Raw genomic sequence first — 11,076 nt, 5'->3', positions numbered from 1 at the left:
TGGAGAGAACTCCCAGTGACTTTTAAAGGAGAACTCTCACGTGATGGCCCATTTAACTTCTTTCTTCTCTTTTTCTCAAGACACAGGGTGTCTCTGGACCGAGGAGCAGTGAAGAGACAGGGAAGCCCAGTTTTCAGCTTCTCCTGATGGCCCAAGAGCAGGACTAGATGCTACAAGATGCACCACCTCCCTTTCCGCCCCTTCATTATGACACCACACCATGAGTTTACCCGCCTTCTCATTGCTGGCTGCTAGTGGCCACAAAATGCATTGCATAGGAACCCTGCAACATGCACTATGCTATATGACAGGCATAGACAAACTCGGCTGTTTGGGGACTACAATTCCCATCATCCCTGACCACTGGTCCTGTTAGCTAGGGATCATGGGAGTTGTAGGAGGCCAAAAACATCTGGAGGGCCGAGATTGCCTAGGCCTGCTATATGAGATGCTAACAGGAAGAAAGGAGACACAGAAACAGAGCAGCCTCAACTTCCTCTGTGCAACATTTAGCTCCATCTGCCCTGAGGGGGAGCAAGCTGAGCACTGGGGCCTTGCATGATTCCATTGTCCCTAGAACTCCAAGCTAATGTATTTGGACACCAGGCCACATCTATCTACAAGGGAGGGAAAGATTAAACAGGGCAGGATACCCGCCCCAGAAATGGTACAAAATGCCTTAAGTGACAGGAATGAACCTCCACCTGATTTTCCCAATAGCATACATAATGTCTTGCTCAAGTGCACTGAATTTCTGCTGCTCCTGCCAAGCCCAGGAGGAGTGAAGCCCCCCCCCCCGCACCTGCCTCTTATATACATATTTGAAGAGGACTTGAACTGTGTGCTTGAGACAGGAGGGTGAGACTCTTAAAAAGGACAGGGGCTTCTATCCCTTTAAGATTTCACATATCCCATTGGCACAGCTCCCCACCCCCACCCCAACATAGCATGATGGCGATGGGGGACTTGCACCTGTTAAACCCCACTTCCACCTTCAAATCTCTCCAAGGGGGAGATGGCCTGGTCCTTTGGGGAATACAATCATCAAGCCAAGTGCTCTGCTGTGTGGACTTTGATTTGCTTCTCAGTTAATTCATACAATGATTTGATTGGTCTATGGCACAGCTGCTGTTTTGCATTATTGGATTATACCCCAATGTGCAATTCTCCAGAGTTCAGCACAGTGAATAGCTATTCTTGCCCTTCCTAAATTACGGATCAGGGGCTGACATTAGCCCCTCCATCAGCTACAATGTCAGAAGGATGCTGGTGTTCTGCATGGAAGGCAGGGCAGTTACCGACAGCTGGGTGCTTACAAGCCAAGACCTCGACTGCTCAGTGATGACTGTCCCAGTGACACCAAAGCCTGAGACTCTGTGGCACGTGTGTGTCTCTTGCTCCCATTCTCCATCCTTGGGCACAGGCTTCTCAGGCTGTGTACTTTTGGGGGCATGAATAACTCCAGCAAGAACGTGGCACAGTGATAAATGATTTTGTCCAACATGAACACACACAATCCATCCGCAATTAACACACTAGGAAATCGCATACATCTGTTTGGCACCAGGCTGGACTGTCATCTTGGTTAACGACCCTGAATGGTGCCACTCAAATGCCCAGGCGAGAAGCTCGTGCTAAACTAGCGAATGAATCGAGTTTTGCTACAGACCTAGAACAAACTCCTCAGCTTCTCCAGAAGAGTTTGGATTTGATATCCTGCTTTATCACTACCCTAAGGAGTCTCAAAGCGGCTAACATTTTCCTTTCCCTTCCTCCACCACAACAAACACTCTGTGAGGTGAGTGGGGCTGAGAGACTTCAGAAGTGTGACTAGCCCAAGGTCACCCAGCAGCCGTATGTGGAGGAGTGGAGATGCGAACCCGGTTCCCCAGATTACGAGTCTACCGCTCTTAACCACTATACCACACTGGCTCTTTCCAGGATGCTTTGCTCCAGAGCTAACCTCCCACAGGGCTCTGCTGTTCATGTTTGTACAGTCATAGTTGGGGTGGTTATGTGACTGTAAGAAGGAGCTCTGGTACAGTTGTGGAAATGCTGAGGGCCAGGGCTTTTTTACGACAGGAACTCACTAGAACTCACTTCTGGTACCTCTAGGAGAACAAGGCTTGGGCATGCTGCAGGCTCCGTGGTAAGTGCATGCCTTGTAAACATTTGCCAATGGCTTAGAGCTGGGGTGAGGAAATTCAGAGATTCAGAGTGCAAGAATACTGTGTCTGACGTTTTACATGACTGGGAGAAGGAGAAGGACTTACACAACTGCCTTGTGTAACTGCGCGGCATCAGAGTATGGATTGGGAACTGGGATGTAGTGGTGCCCTTCAGATTTTGAACTACCGTGCTCATCATTTCGGAACATTGGCTGGGGCTGATGGGAGCCGAGAGTGCCAAGAGGGCACCAGGCTGCCTATGCTTGCTCTAGTAGAAATCTTGCCTCTGCCATGAATACATTAGGTGACCTTGGACAAGCTGTTATTCTCAACCTCTCCCAAGAGCTTATATAGTAGTAGTAATAAGAACAATCCTAGCCTACCTGATGGGGTGGTTGTAGGATTATTGAAATAATTAAATAGAAGTAAAATAATAATAATCACCATCGTAATTCTCAACTATCCACTTCAAAACAAAGCAAAAGTGAAGCCACTTATCTCATCTCTACCACTCTGGTAGATCTTGGGGATGACTATCACTGTAATGAAGTGGTGGAGAGCCTATGATCCTGAGCTGTTATTTGTTTGTTTGTGAGATTTATACATTGCTTTTCGAAGAAATCCACCACAAAGCGGCTACAACATTTAAGACTACAAATCCATTTCACAAAACATTTCAAAACACATACTACGGAATTCAAATTGGAGCTTAGGAGATGGTTCTGTCGGCGCAAGCATTTCTGCTCGTCCGATGGAACCATCTCCCCTCTCTTTCCTCAGGGGGGGGGGGTTCTCCTGACCCCCACCAAGCTGTTTTGGGGAGTGTGGGAGGCATGTGGGAGTGAGGAGAAGAGAGGGGAAAGCCTTGTCATGCTAGCACGACTCATTCATCATTTATCTTAAAGTACCAGCAAAAATATTGAGTGAGTTTAATCCCTCCTCATTTTCCAAAGGCTGATCTGGCTTTGTAGCTACGTACATTTGTAAGCTATGAGCCAGGAAGGCCATGAGTCAAACCCCACCTCAGCCACAAACTCACTTAGGTGACTTCAGACAGCCATTCCTCAGTCCTCATTTGTGATACAAGTATACCTAACAACACAGGTCTACCTTACACCAATTATTATTAATAGGTGCTTCCAGACTGTCACTAATGTGGGTGGGATTCAACCACACACCAGCAAATTCAGTTTGCACAATTATAGCTAAGTAGGAACTCTTGTGCAACAAACTCGCATCCCAAAAAATTCTGACTTTTTGCAGTAAGGAAAGTGATGGGAAAGTGCACTGGAAAATGTGGGGTGACACTTGCTTTTAAGCAGCCTCAGCTAACCTTGCTGCAAAGCAACTCAAGTGAATGCTCAAAAAATAGCCGGCGTTTTCTAATCTCCCTACAAATAAGCAAAGCAGGATGAATGCTCAATGAACAAGTCATCTGGAAGCAATGATGACGATGAAGACAACGATGATCAATTATCATCATTAATTTACTACCACCACAACATTACCAAGTGTTAGCTTCATTTCCAGGCTCTGGGATACTAGCACTGTAGATAAGATTTAGCGGATTCAGCAGATGGCACCTGACCAAACGCTCTTCTCTTTTGAGATTAAATATGAACCTACGTGGACCTTTCTCCTGTGTGCATCTGCTAGAGAACAATGATCTTGTCATCTTATGCCTTTCCTAAGTGAATTACGCCTGAGCAAACCAAAGTGGTCCCTAGACTCACACTTGGGTGAAGAGGGGGCTTCCCCTCAGCAGCCTCTCCTTCTCCCCCCACCCCCAGGCTTCCATGTCAAGGAAAGGAAGTTCTTGTGTTACCTTTGGAATCAGCCAAGCTTCCCCCGTGATGCTCAGTCGCTTTGGGCTCTCTAAGAAAGGGAAGAGAAGGAAGAATTGAAATCAATTATTGTTATGGCTAACACACCCACGGTCGATGCCATTTGCTTGCTGACTGGCAACATTCTTTCCGAACATGCGTTATTATCTTCCTAGGAGATTCCGGAAACCTGCCCAGGCTTCAGAAACAGAGCGGCAATATGATCCATGCTCCCGTTTGTACAAGTCAACCAAGGAGCCAGCTGCTGGTCAGAGGGCACTGAATGAAGCCTGCCGTGTTCTGGTTTAAACCTCTTTATTACAAATGCATGATCCTACATTTCCCCCCCCTGAATGAGCTCAGAGAAGCCATTTAATTTCACAACCACACTGCTGCAAAGCTAAGCTGTGGTAGGTCGTTTACTTACCCAGACGATGCAATGCTTTGTTTTGTTCTTTTACATTAAAGCAGTCTCCAGCTGGTTTTGGACTACAACTCCCATCATCCCTAGCTAGCAGAACCAGTGGTCAGGGATGATGGGAACTGTAGTACAAAACAAAAAAACCAAACAAACAGCTGGAGTCTCAAGTTTGGGAAACACTGTGTTAAAGGCTCAACTTTCCCATATGCTAATATCCTCACGACCATAAGCAGTCCCAAGCCATCTTGAGGCCATGCCTGTGCGCTGCTGCTTCCCATGCCCCCAATTCCCTCTCTTCAACAACTCAGGCTATTGCATGCCATACATAAATGCTGATTCTCATCAAAAGGCTATTTTCTAGTTGAAATCAGTCGTTACAGTTATTTGGGTGGGATGCAAGGCCGGGGGCAATAAGGGAACTTCAGATCTACAGGAAGGCAAAGAAGTTAAGCATCTTGACTGAGGATCGCTAACAAAGTGCTCTGTTCATCTCAGGCAGGGCCGCCCCAAGACATTTTGGCACCTGAGGTGAACCACAAAATGACGTTCCCCTGCCTTCCAGGGAAGAAAGGGTGAGTGAAGATCTACACTAGGAACAAGGGGGGAATAAAGAGGTACATTGGGATCTGCTGCCCCTGTGTTTCCAGCTGCCTGAGGCAATTGCCTCAACTTGCCTCATGCGTGGACCAGCCCCGCCCTCTAGTTTTCTGCTTCTTGCAATCCATGCAACTCTGTGAACACCTCTGTGCCGAAGGGAGATACAAGTACAAATTAAGCAAATGGATTAGTTTTTGGAAGAGATGTGCTCCCAGCAGAAGCACAAACATATGAGCAGGCTTTTCTGGAGCCACAAATCCTTTGCATCTGCTACTGGGCTCTGGAGTTTTGCTTCCTCCGAGACACAGTTGCTTTGGGAGAAGGTCCTCTTTGCAAATTGTTGTTGAGGATAAGTTCTGACTCTCGCCCTCTCCTTGCACTCATAGCCAACGCCACCTTTTAAGGATTCCTTGGTGCTCTGACCGTGTGGCATGCGGTATGGAGATCAATTATGGAAATTCCTGCCTCTGTGAACCCAATTCAGGGAGAATCACAGCTCATTAGGCCGGGGCTTGCTTCCATTAATGCCGTGATAATATCCGCCCCCATCACTGTGGCTTCCCTGGAAATCGCCCAGAAAGCTCTCCTCTGCAACTCAGCTTGGCAGCAACATGGCCACTACAAAGAAACTCTGTGCTGCCCTCATTCTGCAAAAAAACAAAACAACCAAAAAACACTTGCTAAATGAAGACCCTGGGCCCCCTGTGGCTGAGATGCAGGTCTCAGATCTATCTCATGGGTGCGTGTGCTGAGATCACAGTCATCTCCCTGGGCTCCGATAAGCGAATCCTGGCAGTGGAGTGTTTGGGGACCCAGACATATTGACAAGACTCTAGGGAAATAAATAATAGAAGGGGGTGAGATGGCAGTGCCAGGAACAATTTATTACCAAATCCTCAAGTCTACCAAGGCAGGCACCTTGCACACTCAATGGCCAGCCACCCTTCAAAAATATTACCAGCCAGGTTAGCTTGTGTGAGGTGTAGAGTCTGACTAAGTACTGCATCATCACGTGAGCAGGCAGAATTTTGTGCAGCGCAGAGTTCCAGTTCACTCTTGCACGATCAAGTAAGGAAGAGATTAAGACAGTAAAAAACAACAACCCCAAAACAACAACTATCTGCAACATCCATGACAGCGGAATCAACAAAGAAAAAGGAAATTTGCTGGACAAACAATTACAGGCAGCTAATGCAATACAGTTCAGTATCACACACACTACTGCTTAAAATCAGAGCAAGAAATTCAACATCTTCCTCCTGCCACAGGACACCAGTCAGTGATGAATGGTGTCAGCTACTGACAGGTCTCCACCTAAGGTCCTGAGCACTCCCTCCCTTGTGATTCCTGGCTAATTCTTTCCTTTGAGATTAGCCAGTGCTTTTACTTGGGTTGGGAGAAGGGGCAGTTTGGAGATGGGAAAGGACACCCAGATAAAGAGGATCAAGGTGAGAAGACTGCTGGTTATTGGTGCTTCTTGAGCATGCAAAGTTGTAGATAGGATACACACAACAAACTTCATGCAAGATAGGAGGTGAGAGAAGCACCTGAAGACCAGTCTTATTTAGCACAAGGTTTTTTTTTTTTAAAAAAAATATTATTATTATTACAAAGTTATTTCCTCCTTATCCTTTAGTATATCCTCTCTCTTCCAGATTCTTTGTTACTTCTAATATTTCATTCTTGTTTGCTATATATTTTGGAAAGTTGTTAGCTATGCATTTGGGCGCTTCTTAAAATTTTGCAAAGTTTGCATGACGGTTCCTGAGACCAAGGAGGTTTTTGTCTATGTTTGGATGTCGTTTTGAATCCAGATGAACCTTTCTAAATGGTGCTGATTTTAACCATCTGATTTCAAAACTGCACGGGTTGTTGTTGTTGTTGTTGTTGTTGTTGTTGTTGTTGTTGTTGTTGTTCCTTAGAATTCCCAAGCAACACCGGATTATCAGTCTGCTAGTCTCTTTTAAATCAAAACATTCCCAGGGAAGACCTAGGTACACTTTATAACTTTCCCAAGCGGCAAAACTGATGTCGAGGATTTGTCCATGGTCACAGCGGACAATCCATGCCAGGGCTTAGTAACCAAAATCAAGCCTCTAGATCTAGAAATGGGGAACAGGTTAGCCACCCCTGCTCCAGATTGAAAAATCCCTATACACTGGACCATCCCTACCTGGAAAGGCATTTTCCTAGGCTGGATTTGTTCTGCCAGTGTGCCAATGGAGCGCTGACCTCCCTGCCACTCCTCCCTGCCCCATCCTGTCCAGGTAAACAGAAGCAACTCAATGGTTCCACACTGGCTGCTACTGTGCTTAGCAGGGGGCGACATTAGAGCTTTATTTATTTCAGTAATTTCTACTTTGCCTGCCCACTCCAACTGTGCACTCAGACACTTAGAACATTCCACAAAACAACATTTTTTTAAAAAAACCCACAGCACATATATATATATATATATATCTATATATAAATAAATATGTACCACCATCACCGCATGGGCAGTAGCTTTGAGTGAACCAAAGACCCTCCAAGTAAACTATATCCACTTCCCCATTCCCCTCCCTCTCCATTAAGCTTTTCAAGTACTCCTGTTATGCCCCACATCCTGTCTCCTCCTCCTTTGCGACTCCAAAATTAATGTTGCTGTTTAATTAAATTCATTAGCTCAGATTATCTGGCTATATAACCTGCCCCCTACCTCTTCCCTATTCTCTGTCCCTCTCCATGCACAAGCAACAGTGGAGAGTTTCTTTATGGGCCATTAAAAGCGTAATGTTTAATTTATCGGCGCATTCTCAGGTGGGTGGGTTGGCTGGTCCCAATGTCAACACTTTTAATTAAATGAGAAGAGGTTTTGCACAGGGAAAGGGGGCCATGTTTCCAGCAGCTAATCAGAGAACCGCTGGGGTGAGGGCTCTGCACAGGCAACATAGGCAAACATTGCTCTTCGCGCTAGTTGTGCATGACACGTAGGGAGGAGAAAATCCAGTGGATTAAAGCCAGCAGGAGAAGCCCTACTTGCAGTACCTTACCCTAGTGAAGGGGTGGTGGGGCACATTAAGGGGTCTTCTCCGTGGTGAGGAAGAAGGAATGGCCTCCACTCTGAGGTGCTTCTTGGACCGACATTATTTGCTTTCCATTGGCAGGTCAAGAGGCACCTCTTTCTCCAGGCCTTGAGGGGCCAATTAAGTAGCCTGAATTGAAAGGGGTCAACTCCTTCCACGGAATGGTGTTCAACGTTTCGGTATGAATTATGCTACTGTGAATTTTAGAATGCCCCCCCAAAAGATATGTATCCTGCCCAGGGACCATGTGGTCATAAATGCAGTAATAATTAGTACACTAGCCCGGCTTGTCCTGGCTGGGTAATTTGGCCAGCAGCCGCCTTGCGATGGAGGGCGAGGAAGCGGGATTGTCATCATACACTGCACTCCCCCCCCCCCCTGCACAGGTATCCCATTCATTTGCTGCCTGTAACCCTTTAGAGCCCTTCCTGGCTTGGAACCAGCAGACCTCAGAAATGGTTTTGTGTTCTGCAGGGCAACCTCTGCGTGGCCTCTGCATCCAGACCACAAGAGGCGCGGAATCTGTGGGGAAGATGTAAGGCCTTTTCTTCCAGCCTCTCTACTGAGGTTTGTAGTTTATTTGTTCAGAGAGGATGCAAAACCTTTCCCTTCTTAAAGGCTTGTGGACACTGGCAGAGTGGTGGGGGCACTGCGTTCTTGCATTGCTTCTATTGTTGATTGTTGTTGTTGTTTAGCCGTTAAGTCATGTCCGACTCTTCGTGACCCCATGGACCAGAGCACGCCAGGCACTCCTGTCTTCCACTGCCTCCTGCAGTTTGATCAGACTCATGTTGGTAACCTCGAGAACACTGTCCAACCATCTCGTCCTCTGTCGTCCCCTTCTCCTTGTGCCCTCAATCTTTCCCAACATCAGGGTCTTTTCCAGGGAGTCTTCTCTTCTCATGAGGTGGCCAAAGTATTGGAGCCTCAGCTTCACGATCTGTCCTTCCAGTGAGCACTCAGGGCTAATTTCCTTAAGAATGGATAAGTTTGATCTTCTTGCAGTCCATGGGACTCTCAAGAGTCTCACCATAATTCAAAAGCATCAATTCTTCAGCAATCAGCCTTCTTTATGGTCCAGCTCTCACTTCCATACATCACTACTGGGAAAACCATAGCTTTAACTATACGGACCTTTGTCGGCAAGGCGATGTCTCTGCTTTTTAAGATGCTGTCTAGGTTTGTCATTGCTTTTCTCCCAAGAAGCAGGCGTCTTTTAATTTCGTGACTGCTGTCACCATCTGCAGTGATCATGGAACCCAATAAAGTAAAATCTCTCACTGCCTCCATTTCTTCCCCTTCTATTTGCCAGGAGGTGATGGGACCAGTGGCCATGATCTTAGTTTTTTTGATGTTGAGCTTCAGACCATATTTTGTGCTCTCCTCTTTCACCCTCATTAAAAGGTTCTTTAATTCCTCCTCACTTTCTGCCATCAAGGTTGTGTCATCAGCATATTTGAGGTTGTTGATATTTCTTCCGGCAATCTTAATTCTGGTTTGGGATTCATCCAGTCCAGCCTTTTGCATGATGAATTCTGAATACTGTATAAGTTAAATAAGCAGGGAGACAATATACAGCCTTGTTGATTGTATGGTGCATTTTAACTTCTTCTTCTTGCTTATTTTCTATAGAAAGCTGCCTTGAGCCTTGGAGATTTGAGGTACACATTTCTGAAAGGTCACCAGTTTCACAGAAAGCAGAAGCAGCCTCCTCCCCCCAAAAGGGGGAAGTAGAGGATATCTTTGTCTCTCATAACATTATAATCTGGAGCAGGGGTCCCCAGACTACGGCCCCCGGGCCGGATGCGGCCCAATTAGCCGCCCAATCCGGCCCGCGACGACCCCTGCCGCCTGCTGCCGCCGCCCGCTCTTACGGCGCGCGGCGCGGCGGCGATCTTCAAAATCGGCAAAAAATCGCCGAAAATCCTTTGTGCGCATTCGTATGGGCCTCTCCCGACCCGGAAGAGGTCATTTCCGATGCACTTCCGGGTCGGGGGAGGCCCATACGCATGCACACAAGCGATTTTCGGCGGTTTTTCCCCCGACCGTGTGCGTGTGCGCATGCGCACGGGCGCGCACTCCCCCGCCCTCCGGCCCGCTGCACGCGCACTCCCCTGCTCTCCGGCCCGCCGCGCGGTCGGCGCGGCAGGCACCGGCCCGAAGCCCGGTAAGTCTGGGGACCCCTGATCTGGAGTCACCCACTGCAGTTTAATGGCAGCGGACTCAAGGCAGACAGAGGAAAGTTCTTTTTCACACACTGGATTTACTCATGTAAGGTTCTGCCACCTGGCTCCAATGGCTGCTTGTGGGCTTTCCAGAGGGATCTGGCTAGATGCTGCTAGAATGCCGGGCAAGGTGAACCTTTGGTTTGATCCAGTAGCACTGTATAGGAATGTGCACATAGGTTGGACACCAGTTATTTCAGGAAAAAAACCCCAGTGAATAAGCTTGCAAGGCTAATACGAACATAAAACCACCTGCCAATACTTTGCTTTCAAGGGTACAGATGGGGAGCTAGCATGGCAGAGCAGCTGAACCAGCCAGGCCCAAATAAATGGATTTTCTCCTTCACATGTTGGCATTACATTCTAGCGCACCCCAGAATGATGGTGGCTTTGTAAAAACACTGTTCCTCACTCCAGACATTACAGGCAGTGTGGCCAGAGTTGTGGGGGCAGTGTAAAGGACAAAGGATGGATGGAGATACTTGGAGCATTCCCTTGCTATTAATGCAGCATCTAATATCTGGGCAAGAGAAAGCTGCCTCTTAATGCCACGACAATGTCATGAGCTAGTAGCACTTGGCTTAGCCCTGGTAGTTCTGTAACCTTTCGTCTAGGCTCCTCCATGCAAATTTCAATTCTCAGGCTTGGATTCCTTACCCGCAAAGTCCTGGAATGGGTGCAGGCAAGAAGGGTAAGCCAAGAAAATGACATGCTAAACCATCTCTCTGGGGTCATGACCCCATGCCTGTGCCAGTACTGTGCCACCCAGCAAATGCC

At 47.3% G+C, this 11,076-nt stretch overlaps 1 protein-coding gene across 2 annotated transcripts in view; it reads right to left on the bottom strand.

Moving 5' to 3' along the window:
- The window catches only part of RBFOX3 (RNA binding fox-1 homolog 3), a 349,017-nt gene that overhangs the window by 88,176 nt on the left and 249,765 nt on the right, over positions 1-11,076 (bottom strand). For both annotated transcript variants that reach the window (XM_088661492.1, XM_088661493.1), the window contains exon 3: positions 3,994-4,043. The gene's annotated coding sequence lies outside the window, so the exon portion shown is untranslated. The remainder of the gene's footprint in view (positions 1-3,993; positions 4,044-11,076) is intronic.

Source organism: Zootoca vivipara, chromosome 2, assembly GCF_965207765.1.
Source record: "Zootoca vivipara chromosome 2, rZooViv2.hap1.1, whole genome shotgun sequence".
Classification (NCBI taxonomy): Eukaryota; Metazoa; Chordata; class Lepidosauria; order Squamata; family Lacertidae; genus Zootoca; species Zootoca vivipara.
Note: the sequence above shows the minus strand (reverse complement) of the source record. Positions and strands in the feature narration are given on the sequence as shown.